Genomic DNA, 16,054 nt, shown 5'->3' with positions numbered 1-16,054 from the left:
CAGATAGATAAGGTAAAAGTTTAATAGAGTTACAATTACCTTTGGAAATATCTTCAGAAGGTACCATCGCTCAATAAAGTCAATACACCCAATTTTTCTCCCAGCAGTGGAACAGATTGCTGTTTTGGTTAAACACCAAATGAATTAGTTTAGGCTTAAAGCCTATTTTGTATGGAAAAAAAAAAAAACACACACATTTCTTAAACATTAGAATCACAGGAAAGAGATCAAACAATGAAAGCCCCTGGAGAAAACAGGCCCAATAAGGATCCGTTAATATTTGTCATTCATGTTCCCTTCAGTGCATAAGTACACTGAGTGAAATAAGGGTAGAATCACCAGTAGTTAATTTTCAGGAAATTAAATTGGAGTATATTCAATACACGGTTCTTTCATCTAATATAATGGTTCCCAGCCAGGAATAATTTAGTCCCTCTGAGCACATTTGGCAATGTCCGGTGACATTTTTGGTTGTGCCATAGTTGAGAAACTGATAAAAGAATGCTGTAATAGGAAACCATTTCCCTCCCGCCTCATTGCATGTGGTCTCCCCTGTAATTTAACACCTGTGTTAGATATCACCTACCTGTTCCCTAAATTCATCTTTATCCTCCTGACTTAGGTCCCTATACCCACCTTTGTAAATCACCGCTTTATTTAACTATTTAATTATGCAATTTAGGTATATAATTTGTTTTTTTGCCAGGACCCTAACTGATTTAGAGCCTTTTCATGTAAGTACAGAATAAATGAGTAGCGTACAGTGGAGGCAGGGATCATGGCTAGCAAAAAAGCAGATAAATAAAATCATAGATGAATGATTTCCAAAATGATGATCAAGTAAGCTCATGTATACTGCTAAAGATTATATGTGATCATTACTTTAACCAATTAGAAACTTTTTAGTGTGTTTAGAATTTCTGTGTTTAGAAATACCATTTGACCTTTACTATGTATTTCTAAATGGTGCACATTAATCAATTTGTCAATAAACATTTATTGAGTATTTATCATATACTAGCATAAAGTCAAGTGTTTGGGATACAAAGGTTTCTACCACTGAAAAGCTGATAAACTAATAGATGAGAAACAAAAATAAATAATTGTTATAAATAAATATAATATTTAAAGAATTATGGATAAATAGTTTAATAGGAAGAGAAAGTAGTATTTACTGAATGTACATTCTAGTTACAGTTACATTCTAGATGTAGTTACAATATGTCAGTACGTCTCCAATTTTTATGAATGTACATACACATCAACTGGAGATTGCACACTGATTCAATAGGTTTCAAATGGGGACTGAGATGCCAGATTTCTAAGTGATGCCAGTGCTGCTGCTCCTTTGATAATGCTTTGAGTTACAAGGATCTAAATCTCACAACCATATTCTATTTTTTTACAGTAAGAGAGAATGAATCTCAAAGAGATTAAATAATTTACAAAAAAATACATAAACTAAACTTGGACTGATTTTAATTTTTCATGTTCCAAAACATAGATTTCTTCACTGTGCCAAGTAAACAATCTTGAGTAGTTGTTAGGAGAAAGGATTTAAGTAATAAAAGCTTCACAAGTTATAAAACATTCAAATTGATTCTTGAAGGGTGGTGGGGATTTCCAGGTGGTGAAGGAGGATATAGACTTCCTGGACAGCATATAAAAAATAAGTTTGATATAGTTGTAGTGGTGTCTAAAGACCAGAAGTAAATATAAGAAGAAATTAAGCTAGAAAATTTTATCATAATATTGGGAGGGATATTTAAGAACACAAAGAAATTTAAGTTTTAATTGAAATATGCAATTGTAAGCAAGTGAATAAGTTTTTTTAATGGCCCAATGGATTTGTTTCTCTAGGAATCAATCTAGATAATTTGGGTTGGGATGGATATTAATCGCTAGAGGTCTTAAAAAATAATTTTATTATTTTGTAACAATGGAATCAGAGAAGCCCTGAAAATGGAAATAAATAATATTTCAGAAATACTAGGAGTTTGGAGATCGATTGAGTGAAGGAGTAAAACTGAAGGAGGAGTCAAGAATCCTGGAGAAAATTTAGCTTTGGTTACTGGGTCAATTGTGACCTTACTATGATAAAGGAACCAAGACAGGAGCAGAGTTAGATAGAAAAATAATGGAAACGTTGCAGGCTAGCAAGCCATTGTGTTATCTTCTTTAGATGAAGCATATAAGTCAAATGTTGGCTGGAATTTGCTATGCAGATATCCATAATCAACTCGGCATTGCCTCAATAGCATTACCTCAGCAGAATATTATGCTGGTTGGTTATTAGAGCACACACATCTCTTGTTTGCTGTGTGGCAACTGCATGATCTTATATTAAACTCTACTTTAAAAAACACAACCATTTCCTCTGAGGCTTTATAACTTCATTTGGAAAGAAAACTCATTATATCAGCCAACTACTCAAATGAAGAACACTGCAAAGAATTTCTAGAGAGGGGAGAAAGTATTCCAGCTTCTTGTGTTTAATAGAATTGCTAGAAAACAGCACTTTTAGTCTATTCTTTAAAATTTTAAGATCAACAATACACTATAAAAATGAGACATAAGCATAGAGAATCATCTAGCTGTGTCAAAACTGGGTATCCCCACACTTTTGATAATATTTATCCCGAGGATGTATTTTCCTTATGCTATTACAATTTCATAAATAAATCTTTTAAAAACAGAAAGAGAAAGCAAGCACAGCAACAACCCACTTATTCCAAGATTGTGATAAGATTTATTTTCCCATTTGAAATACAAATAAGAACTAGGATAAAAGTAAAGGGACCACAAAGCAGCGAAGCTGGTTAAAAAACCCAAGTACTGAAATTATATATTTTCCTCAATGGAGCAATACTCAAGCCCTCACTCAGTGCTTATTTACTCATATTGTTATATGTCATGCTAATAAGCACAGTGTTCTAGTTTCCCAAACAAACTTGGAAGGCATTGAAGCATAGTAAAAAGAGAAAAGGCTTCAGATTCATTTATTAGTTCATGAATGTCTCAAGAAGAGGAACATAGTATATGGTGTCTATCCTACACTGTGTGTCCTATGTATATGATGTTACTAGCATAGACTGACTGAATAACATTTGTACAACAATGTAATTTTGCATTTGTCATGTTACCTCTCTATGAGCCTTCCTCACTTGAAAACTGATGAAAATATAACCTGACAGAGTTGTCATGTCCACTAAATGAGATTTGTGAACACCTAGCACAATACTTGCCACATAGCAATTATCTTATACATGTTTGTTCTTAACTCGTGGTATATTAGAAGCAGGCAATTGGAAAACTAAAGTAAAAGGGCTGCTGGCATTGAGAACATGGAGAGCAATGAGCAGTAACTATTAAGAGACAAATATTGAGGAATAAGATAGACACGTTTATTAAAATTAAAGCATAGGAGTCCACACATTTTAAGAAAAACCTGACGTTAATGTCATACTAAATATGAAAGCTGACCATTTTGCCTCTAAAATCAGGAGCAAGACATGGGTGTTCACTCCCACCACTTCTTTTCCACATTTCACTGGAGGTTCTAGCCAGTACAATAAGGCAAGAGAATTAACTAAAAAGTAGCCATATTGGAAAAGAAGAAGTAAAACTGACTGGCAAATAACTGGAGCATGTTTGTAGAAAATCTGATGGAATCAAGAACAAAGCTACTGAGCTTAGGAAGGTTATGAAATACCAGATCAATATACTAAAGTCATGTCTCTATATACTAGCAATAAGCAATCAGATATTGAAATTTATAAAAAGCAATATCAGTCACAATAGCATCTAAAATTATGAAATCCTTAGGGATAAATCTAACAAATATGTGAAAGAACTGTACGTTGAAAAACTATAAAACATCACTGAGATAAATTAAGAGGACTAAAATATAGATTGTTAAGACGTCAATTGTCCCAAAGTGATCTATACATTAGTAAAATCCCAATCAAAATCTAGCATTTTGAGGGAAATTTCAAAGCTGATTTTTAAATTCATCTGGAAATGCAAAGGACCTAAAACAGCCAAAATAAACAGAGTACAGAATAAGCTAGAGGAATAACTGCCTGATTTTAAAGCTACTATAATCAAAGAATGCACTGTTGTCATCAAGATGGAAAAATAGATCAATCAAACCAAATAGAGTCCAGAAATACACTTACGTATAGACAGCTGTTTTTCAACAGAGATGCAAAAGCAATTGAGTGGATAAAGTATAGTCTTTTTTCAATAGGCTATTGTGAAACAACTAGATATCCACATCCCCCCCCAAAAATTCATACCTCATGCAATCTATAAAAATTAACTCAAAATGGATCATGGTTCTAAATGTAAAGCCTATAAAACTTTTAGAAGAAAACAAATGGGAATATCATTGTGACTTGGGTTAGGCAAAGATTTTTTAGATATGACAAGAAAAGCACAATCCAATCAAAGAAAATAAATGATAAATTGGACTTCATCAAAATGAAAACCTCTGCAGTTTGAAAGACACAGAGAAAAGAATAAAAAGATAAGCTATAGACTGGGAGAATATATTTAGAAATCACCTACTGATAAAGTAATAGTATACAGAACATATAAATGACCTTCAAAAGTCAATAATAAGAAACAAGCCACTTAAAAAAAAAATGGCGAAAGATTTCAACAGACACCACTAAGGAAATACACAGATGGCAAATAAGCGCGTGTAAAAATGCTAAAATTAAAATGATTGGCCACGCCAAGTGTTTGCAAGAATGTGGAGAAACTAGAACTGTCATACACTGCTAGTGGGAATGTAAAATGGTACAACTGTTTTGAAAAAATGTTCAACAGTTTCTTAAAAAGTTAAACATAGATCTACCATATGATCCAACCACCTACTTCTGCATATTTTCCCAAGAAAAATGAAAACATATGTTCATAAAAAGCCTTGCACAAATGTTCAAAGTAGTTCTATTTGTAATAGGTCAAAACTGATGACAATTTAAATTTTTATTAAAATATAAGTAAATATGCAAATAGTGATATATCCATTTAGTGTAATACTATTTGTCAATAAAAAAGAATGAACTACTAATGTACAATCAACATAGTGAATCTCATACTGAGTGAAAGAAGTCAAATAAAAAGTATATACTTTATGATCCTATTTATATAAAATTTTAGAAAATGCAAGCTGATTTATAAGGATAGAAGGTAAATCAGTTTTGTCTGGAGAGGTTTGGAGGGTGGGATGGGGCAAGAGGCGCAAAGAAAATTTGGTATTGACGATATGTTAACTTTCTCAATCATGATGATAGTTTACATAGATGTGTGAATTTTTCAAAATTTATCAAATTGCACATTTTAAATATTTGCAGTTATTTTGTCAATTATACTTAAGAATAGCTATTTTTTAAAAAAGATCAAGATAGAGGGATCAGGAATTACAGAGGAGAGAAACACAGGTTACAAATTTAAACAGCTTGTTCGGAGCAGTCCCTTTCAAAAAGTGAGACTTGAAAAAGGTTTTAAAAGGGGAAAGAAGTTAGCTACACTATAGGGACACAGCCAGGCAACGATGTTAGGGCAAAGACGTGCTTGGCAATGAAACCCATGTACCTGGAGCCCCACAAGGAAGGATTAATGTAGTAGGAGATGAAGTCAGAGAGGTCCCAGACCATATGGAGCCTTACAGGACATTTTAGGTTTTTTGGCTTTTACTAGAAATAAAATGGGTAGCTTTCGAGGTTTTTATGCAGAAGAGTGACATGTCTACTTAAATTTTAAAAAGATTTCTCTGTAAAGAGTCACAAGAGGACAAAATTGAAAGCAGAGAGACCAATTAGGAGGATGCTATTACAATAATTCAGGCAAGACATGATGGTAGCTTAAAACAATAGTAATACTGGAAGAGGTAAGAACTGGTCAGATTCTAGATACGTTTAAGGGTAGAGACAACCATTTTTCCTTATGGATCAGAAGTCAAATATGAGACAAACAGAAGAGTTTCCTTGAATTGGTTTTCATTCCTATTCTCTTCCCATGACTCATTTCAATTTTTTTTCAATTTTCTTCAGATTCCCTTCAGTGTACAATATTATGATCTAAACAAAGACTAACTAGTTCAGTGTAGAGGGGTCCTCTTCTCCTGCTTATTTTCTGTGGATGTGGGCTAAAATTTAGTGCTGTATCTTCACTTAGTTGACTTCAATTGAAATTGCAGACAAAAGACTATATCTACTCATCTTCTGTTTTCATCAAAATATTTTTTCCCAAATTTGTTGTCATCTTTTGAATGGATTCCATTTGTTTGGCATATCTTAAAACATGTCTAAGTCATCAAAACTAAACATGTGAAACTTCCATAAATTTTGTTGAATCAGCAATTCTTTTAGGACTGTTGCCCATTTTAAAAATGCATTCCAGTCTGTTATGAAACCTAGCTTTATAGTAATTCAATTTAAATATGTGTTGGGCAAAAAAAGCGTGTGTAGAAAAAAATGATTATTTATCAAGCAGTATATAATTCAATGTTTTCCCAGAATTAATGATTTTCCTTTAACTTAGATACACTTGTGTGTTTATGTCTCACTTTCCCACTTTACATCCTTTTAATTGATGTCCTCTAAGGTGTGTTTTGTTTATTGTTTTCTTTTAAGTTTGTCTTTGTTTTTGTAAATGAGTTTAAATCCCTTCCTAAAGCAGATGGCATATAAATGATAAAACAAAACTCAAACAACAACCAAAAATCAAAGTTTCACTAAATCTGCAGATTCATAGAAGAGATTAAACACTGCCACATTATGCTTTTGTTAGTGCTAATAAATTGTTAAAGATATTTAAAATCATATTACCTATTAAAGGTGATCAAAATAGCTCCATGTTCTGTTGGATAAACACTATTTTTAAAGCTATATTAAACCTAAGTCTACTATTATTCCTTACTACTTTTTGATAGAATAAAATTATATTGATTTTCATTTTTATTCCATTATTAAATATATAGGGAACACTCTCAAAATGCCCTTCATTTTTGGAAGAGTATTATTTCACAGAAAGATCAACCAGATCAGCCAGTTCTTCTAAAACTAATTGTAGTTTGTCTATAATAACGTAGTTAGAATTAAGGCAATGATTCCAAGATTTTGTACCCAGAAATTCTCTCGTTATTTTCTTTGCCATAGGCTAGACATTTTTTTAACATTACTCGTTAACAGTACTTCTTTCTAATCAGCATTAAAAAAACAGTGTTAATACCTGGAGGTGGTATAAATGCAACCAAACTCAGAAAAATCTGACGTTTTTCTCGGCTTGCCTTTTTTCCTGTGCAACTTCACATTTAGATTTTGCAGCTCTTGACAGCAACATACGCACACCTCCACCACAGACACACACACACACACACACACACACACACACACACACACAGGCGCGCACGCGCGCGCATTCACTACTCTATTTACTTGGGCCAAATCCTCTTGGGCATCATATTTCAGTGCAGCTGTGGTAAAAAGTCTCGTGTACATTACCAGCATTCCACTTTGGGAGCCTCTCACTATGTCCCTCTGCTTATCTACTTTGGAACTTTTTCCAAAGTCATAAAAAGCCACTTAATTCTTATGTAGTCATAGCCCACAGTAGGACAATTAGTTTCCCCAAGGTCAAGAAGCAACCAATGAGGGATAAAAGTGTGGGTAGTTTCTCAGCCCCATTGTCTTTGTTTGGGATCATTTGGAGGCAAATTCTTTGTGATTTCTCAGAGAGGCTGAGTACCACAGTCAACTCCAGTGGTAGTCAGCTTGGTATAACTCTTATTTGGCTTTTCCTCTAGCCCCACTGTCTCCTTTTTCTCACTTTCACTTCTGGAAATCGCCTTCCAATTAAATTGTACCCAAATCATTTCAAGCTCTGATTTCAAGGCAAGCCAAACCTTGAAACTACCTTGACAACTGCCTTTGTATGCTCTAAGGATTTAGGAAATTCTATAAGGGAACTAATATATTTAGACCACTAAGACTTTTTAAAATACAAATTATATGTTGCATACTTATAAATATTATGTATCAATTAATTCTCATAGCAAACCTGGGAGATTATTATCTTCTCTTGCAGGTAGATTAATGGAAATGTCTAATACTTCAGAATGAATTAGGAAAGCTGATTTTCAAACCCAGATCTGTCTGGGTTCACACAAATGTTCTTTCTACCATATTGAGTCTTCAATTATATTTTCAGTAATTAAGTATTTCTTCCCAAGAAATTTGAATAACAGTTCTTATGAAGATGGATAGCCAGTAGAGCTTGTCTATAATAACTTTCAAATACTGGCAGTGTCTGACAGCACCTCTCAAGTCACATTTCAAAGGAAGAAATTCTTCTGTTGAGGGAGCTCTCCTGGTGTTTGGGGGTTTTGCCCAGATGTTATTGCTTCTGCTCTGGCTTAATTCCAACTCACAAAACTTCAGTAGCCCATATATTTTCCTTGAAATTGACTTAAAACATCTATTTTTCTGCTCTTCACATCCTAGCATGGCTGAATTAGAATCAGTTAAGCCCTCCAAAACAGATTAAGGCATAAAATCTTGCCATGTTGTATATCAACAATGATATCCATCTTTATTAATACAATAAAGGAGAACAGAGTAAGGTTTAAACTTAATTGTAATTCAGTCCCAAAAGTTATATGTATTGTTATGTTGAAATGGAATTTAATTATAAAGTGTATGTACTAGATGTTATATTCTTAGTCCTGCAGTGTTCAGAGATGAGATAAAGTTAATACCTAGAATCTCTATAAAGACTTTGCAAGTAGATTCTGCGCTTTTAATCAGTACTTTGAGGAAATGGAATGAGTCTGGTTTGTTAGTTTGGGTTATGTTAAACGTGATTGAAAATCCCAAATAGGAATAGCCTAAATAAGATATTTATTCTTCCTTGTTCAAAGTTCAGTAAGTATTCCAAGATTGGTAGGGTGATTCCATGAGCACCAAGGGTGCCAGCCATGTTCAATGTAACTACTACATTCAGTATTCAATGTGAACATTATTTCATCTGTAGGTGTAATGCCCACATTTTAGCCAGTAGGAAGAAGGGCAAAAGTAGGAGATACGCTTTATCTTAAAGTCAGCTACAATAGAATAGCACATGGCACTTTTGCAGACATCCCACATATGAGATTTTAGTAATCAGATCAGCAGGAAAATGTACTCTTCAAATTGGGTTGCCAAGTGCCCAACTAAAATCAGAAGTTATATTACTAAGAAAAAAGAGAAAAAATGATTATTAGGAGAAAACTATCATCTGACACACATGGGTTTTAAAGTCAGACAAAATTGGGACAAATAACTGTCTGACATTTATGAAGTAAGTGATCTCAGTCATTATTTAACCTACTAGAGCCATAATTTATTTCATGTCTAAAATTTGACATATGGAGATTGCATACTTACCTCCACAAGTTTCTGCAAATAATACATGCAAAATGTCTTTCATTGTATATAATACAATTAGCATTAAACAGAGAAAGCAAGGAGGTGTTGGACATGTACTCTTTATATCAATCTCTTTCTGTATACTGCTTGGGTATTTTAGATAGTTCAAATTTTTTAGGGGGGTAGGTAGGTTAGGAGTTTAATTCATTTTATTGTTGTTGTTGTTGTTATAAGGTCATTTCAATGTTTGAAAACAATGGAAATCAGCAAGCAGAAGATTTTCATTAGAATATATAGTCAAAGCCCAACTTATTTATCATTTTCACCTAAAGCCTAATTCATTATTTATGTACCATTACATCAACAATTATAAATAAAATGTACTTAAAAATTGGGGAATGATTTTATAAATATTGTCTTTTTTTTAATCCTTTACTACAAAAGTGTTAGTATTATAATAATCCTCAAATATTACAAATAAATTAACTAAAGACCCAGGCAGATTCACCGTCTTGCCCCAGGTTACACATTATGGTCAGTTACACAAGGAGTATATATAGCAAGCAATAGTCACCTGAGGATCCCACTTAATAGATATAAAGGACTGTCTCTACACTGAACTTCATGGTTTTCCTGGTCTACTTTCAAATCATGATTCTTTTCACTCAGCTCCACCTTACTGATATTAATGATCCATGTGAAGTCAAAGGGTTGAGATCTGAGAGTGTGTAAAGAGATAATGAGAGGGCAAATTTCATTTTCAGAATAGACTTCTTCTTGACAAAAACTAAATGAGATGAATTTAAATTTTCACTATTGCCAGGCTCTTAGAGACAAAATGGTTTGACCATATGTCAAAATTCATTATACCAACTTCACATCTAGGTTGAGGTTGAGGTTGGACTAAAAAGAAAACATTTGCTTTATTTGATATCTGGAAGTGTGAGAGAAATGATACAATTACCTGACTTTTTTCTTAAAGAAAGCATAAAAGTTTGCTTTACTAAGACTTCAAACCATGAATATAAAATAAAATAACATTAGATATCAATATCATAAAAAGTAGAAAGTTCTGTAAGCTGTAATCATATTAAAAATATTATTGTGCTTTTCTCCTTACTTTTTGATGCTTATAATCCTCTCTCTAATCTGAAGATGGCACCTATTTTTCTTGTAATAAGGGACAAGAGTTGGTGAAGCAGAAATTCATAGAGAAAGAAAAATAAATGATAAATGGCTTTTGACATTAAACACATATACACATACAGAGGAAAGCATCAGAGATAAGATTTTCTAAATTTTACCTATCTATGTGTATAAAGAAATCATCAAAGACTAAGATTACAGGGATTCTTTCACAGTTAAGAGACCTTGGTCCTGAGATTGACTATCCTAATATTGAAGACTATCATATAATAGAAACAAAAGTCCAAGTTCACTTCCTTTGTTCCTAAGAATAGAGGAAAGAGGAAGAAAGACAAAGAGGTCAAGAGCCAAGGTACCCCTTACTCAATTCTCCTAAAGTCCTCTTCACTTCCCTTTCTGACATCTGTTTGATATCACCTTTTTTTGTATGGTGTTTGCATTTATCTTTTTCCATACTTCTATTTTCAAATTATCATATACAAATTGTATCTGTTGTGAGCAACATAAAGTACAAACAACATATAATAGTATTTTTAATTCAGTTTTTAAAATGAGCATATGTTCAGTTTACCAATAAAGATATTGCTGGTGTACTTGGAATTTTCTATCATTTATTTATGCCATCGTTCCTCTGTTACGTTTTTCTCTCCTATTTTCTTATTTACTAATTAATTAATTAATTAATTTGTAATTAAAAATTCCTTTCTACTAGCTTGTGAGTTATAAATTATACTATTATTTTGCATCTGCCCCAGAGATTTAGATTATTGACTAGATTCCACTATATGTGAATAGTATTACTTATTTGAGAAAGCAAGAAACTTCTAAGACATTTTCTCAATTTACCTTCCTCCTACACTTTATGTTCTTGCTATCGATTTTGTTCATTAGTTTAAACTTCAAAATAAATTATAATTATTGCTTTATAGTCAATATTCATTTTGATTTATCAGCACATTAACCCTTTCTATTGCTTTTTATTATTTCATTCCTTTCTGTGCTTCCATTGAGATTACACATTATGGTCAGTTACACATTCCATTTCCATGAAGAATTTTATTTAGTAAGAATTTCTTTTGAAATAGGTCCAATGGCTATAAATCCTCTTAGTTTTTGATTATCTAGAAATATTTTTGTTTTGTCTTTATTCTTCAGAGGTGTTTTTTGGTTTTTGGTTTTTTTTTTCCTGGTAATAGGCTTCTTCTAGCAGTTAATTTCTTTCATCATTTGAAAGATGTCATTTCATTATCTTTGGCTTCCATGGTACGAGTAAGATATCAGTTATCAGTTTTATTTCCACTTTGAAGTTAATGCCACAGTTATAAGTTATAATTTTTCTGAATGCTTTAGGGATTTTTATGGGTTTTTCTTTTGTAATCTCTTATGTTCAGAGAGTTTACTATAATGTGCCAAAGTTTGTTTTTATTTGTATTCATTTTACTTGCAATGAATAGTATTTCTTGCTTTTCATCAGTGTGGAAATATTATCAGCTATTATTTATTAAAATATTGCCTCTGTTCATCCTTTCTCTTTAGTGGAACTCCAAGAAAACATATGTAGACTTTTTCATGGAAATCCACATATTTTCTATACTTATTTCTTTATTTTTCATAATATTTTTTTCTCAACTTTGATCAGAATTTTTTTCCTCACATGTATTCTAAATTCTAAATTGCTAATTCTTACTTCATCTGAATCTATTCTTATGGTAAGTGCCATCATCTGTGGCTTAATTTCTGTTATTAAAGAGTTTGGATCTAGCTTTGATGGGTTTCTCACCCTCCTGCACATCTCCTGGCCTGCAACATTTATAAACTGGTTAGTGGTGTCATTATTTTTTCTTTTTTATAGCCCACTGTTTTTATTTCTTGGATGGAACATTTCATGAATCTGAAGATACTAATTAGAGGGTTTGGCGAGTTTCTATATCTTCCAGAGTCGATTGTTTTTATTTGTATTTCTCTTTCACTTTGCAATGTATTTGGTAATCCATGATCATTCATATTTAAGAAAAAGGAAAAATAATATGAACATGAGCTCTTTATAGATTGGTGATATTTATTGATTTGGAGCCTTTTTCTAGGTTATCCAGTAATTGTCTTGGTGTACCCCTAAATTCCAGAACAAAGAAGACCTCCATACAAGCTGTATTGATTTTTCACAGGTCACTTTTTCAGTTCATTTTGAAAAGCTTTTTTTCTTTTGTGGATTGAACATCTGGATTGCAGTCATTCTATTCTTATAAATAGGTGTACTACCTCTGCTGTATGCAGAAGTTGAATTAACTCTTGTATATTTTCATCTCATATTTTTCCATTCTGCATTTTATTTGGTGCCTGTTCTAAATCACATCAAGAAAACAGAATTCCTTTTGCCACAGTCATCTTTATTAGAACTTTAGGCTGTGGCTTCCTCTACCTTGGTTTATCAATTGTTGCTTTCCACATGTAGCAAAAGTTTTAAACGGTTTCCATCCACTGATTAGCTCCCTCTGGCACTCTTTATTTTAGTGAGTTTGTACCTTTTTTATTCCTTTTCGATTCTTTTAACAGGATCTCAGAAAAAGAATAGCTGACACATATATAGTAGGTTACTTGAACCCCTTCAGCTAACTATTTCTTGACTGTTGCATGGATCTGAAAATATTAGTATATGACTGATCTCATTCATAGATTTTATATCTTATTAGTCTAACTGTTCAGAGTTTAATTTCATTTATAAGACCTGATGGCAGCTTATTTTATTCTGTGTGCTTCCAACAGGGTTTATAATGTGTGCCTCCATTGAAAGACCCTATCTGTACATTAAAATGAAAGAAGGCTTTGATAGGAGAGATTTCTAATATGTCTTTTAAAAATACCTTAAACTTAGATTTTACTACTTTAAAGTTCCTTTAAAATATTTTAATTTTTATCAATTTCAAAAAAAAATGAGTAAACTAACATGGTATGTGATCAGGGTAGCCAGCGTGCCAGGTAGATACAAATAATGTATAGCCTGTCCTTTGTTCTAGAATTTAAGTTATATGTTAACTATTTAGTTTCATTTCTTTTACTTCAGAGATTTCCTGAAAAATAGCATGAAAAAGAAAAATTTTAACTCATATCAATTAATTAAAATTATAGAGAAGTTAGCTTAATATCATTTTGTAATATGATAGGACTAGGAACCATTTAATCAAAATATGATTGAATAATGACTTTAAAATACCTTACATTTGAATGTGTGACCCATAAATCAGTGTTAATTTCTGACTCATAATAAATGCTTTCCTCATGTCTTTTATATTTTTATTTTAGCACTGAACAAATAGTCTACCCTCACATGAAAAATCTATATTATTTTGCACTGGCAATGTTTTATTTCCCAATGAGGGAGTATAATTCTGTAAGATAAAATGCCAGCTTCAAGCTAAATACTTACAAAGAACATATTTATTTACAATCAACTTTTCATGTTAATGCGTAGATATCCTTCTTTCCAGATGACTAGAAAAAAGCATTAATGTATTAGACTTTCACTAAAAAGCTAATGAGAATTTGTGAATTTTTTTAGTAGTTTAGGTAATAAGACCATGAAAATAAAGAACACAAGCCACTTAAAATAAGAGTCCCCAAAGTCTGTGGTTTTTTTCACCTATCGGCCAGCACTTATTGAGTGCTTACCAGGTGCTAAATATTTAACATGCATTATCTAAATGAATTCTTAATGCAATCCTATAAGTTAGAGATGCTTTGATGTATTTTACGACCAGAAAATGGATAGAAAATGTTAATCAGCTCAATTGGTAAGTTACATAACCAGGATATGACCCAGGATTGTCTGACTGTAGGGTCAGTGTTATTGATAATTTATTCCATAATTATTTTTTGAACACCTAACCATTAGCCAGACGATTTTTATGGCACTGAGGATGCGATAGTAAATAATTCATATGTAGCCCTAGTACCTACAGACATTACGTTCTAGTAAGGAAAAAGACATTGGATAGTGGACAGAATAAGTCGAAGATGATATGCATGCCTCTGGCTTGAGCGACAGTGTTGATGACTTCGGGTAGGCTAAGTGCTCAGAACCGATATGTTGAATTTGATGTGCTTTCTGAATATTCCACTGAAAATTTCAAGTAGGAAATAATCTAGATGGGTCAGAAACTCAGAAGCTAGCTCCAAATGTCCAGATTTTGACATTTTCTGATTAATAATTAAGAGTATTTCATGAAGAGGAAGTATAAAATGTAATAGGAGTAACTGTGCCTGGACTAAAAGGGAAATCCTATCAATGAGACATTGACCATAATGCAATAAAATTACAAATTCACCCAATGTGACATAGCCACAGGTAGGGGACCCTGAGGGTAACTACACAGTTATCAGCTTAGTTGGGTTCACCAGGCTTGGGGCAGCCATCTCAGATGTTTATATAACAGACTTCAAGTTGGCATGGCTCAGACTTTACTGACTGACTTCCTCATAGTACCTGCCAACAGCATCACAGTATGATGCCACATTACAATACAGACAGAAATTGACCATGAGCAGCATTTTCACTTACTGAATAATAGCTGGGTACAGAACAAGAAACATATTCTTGAACAATACATGAATCTCTGAACTAGAAAAAGAGATAGATGATCACAAAAGAAGTAGAAAACTATCCTCTTTCTTCTATTATAGACTCGCTCAATGCCTGAGGCTAATTAGATAAGTCTCACTGTGTGTTAAGGTTGTAAGAACTTTCTTTAAAATATAGTAACTGAAACCCAGGGAAAAAGAATGGGTTTCCTCATAAGAGCAGAAAAAAATAGGACAGAGACAAGTGGATGTCAAAACCAACTTCCTTTATTTACCATTTTGCCCAATGTTAGATACATATAAAAAAAAAAAATCTTTCTAATTGTTCTGTTTAAAATGTGAAATTAGTACAACACAATGCATAGTGAAAATTAAAACTAAAGTTAAATAATTTTAATATACTCCCCTATATCCTTACACCCTCATCTGCATTACTGGAGATAGTAAAAATTACAGTGCAGGCAATTATTTCTCAAAAATTTAGAAACTATTGCTTTGAAGTTTTACCAATTACATTTAATCTTAAGAAGTTAACTTAAAACATAATATAAGGTGATCTCTCATTATTTTATACCATCTTTATTCTCTTGTTTGAATTTTATTCCTTTAGAACTATTTCTCTATGCTTATTTACTCATTACTGAAAAAGAATTTTCCAACTATACAACATTCTCATTACTTTTATCTTTTCTAGGTTCTATGTGCATTTCTAAGAGTTTTTAATTGTTTATGAATCAATAAATAGTCCATTGCATTGAACAATGAGGTAGAGGGAACCAAGTTAGAGTAATAGTGAAACAATATATCATACTTAAGAAAGTTAACAGATACCCAGTAGAGGGATTGCTGGATCATATGGTAGATCAATTCTTAGTTTTTTGAGAAACCTCCATACTGTTTTCTATAGTGGCTGTACCAAT

Source organism: Pteropus vampyrus, unplaced genomic scaffold (assembly GCF_000151845.1).
Source record: "Pteropus vampyrus isolate Shadow unplaced genomic scaffold, Pvam_2.0 Scaffold123, whole genome shotgun sequence".
NCBI lineage: Eukaryota > Metazoa > Chordata > Mammalia > Chiroptera > Pteropodidae > Pteropus > Pteropus vampyrus.
This window is presented reverse-complemented; position numbering follows the sequence as displayed.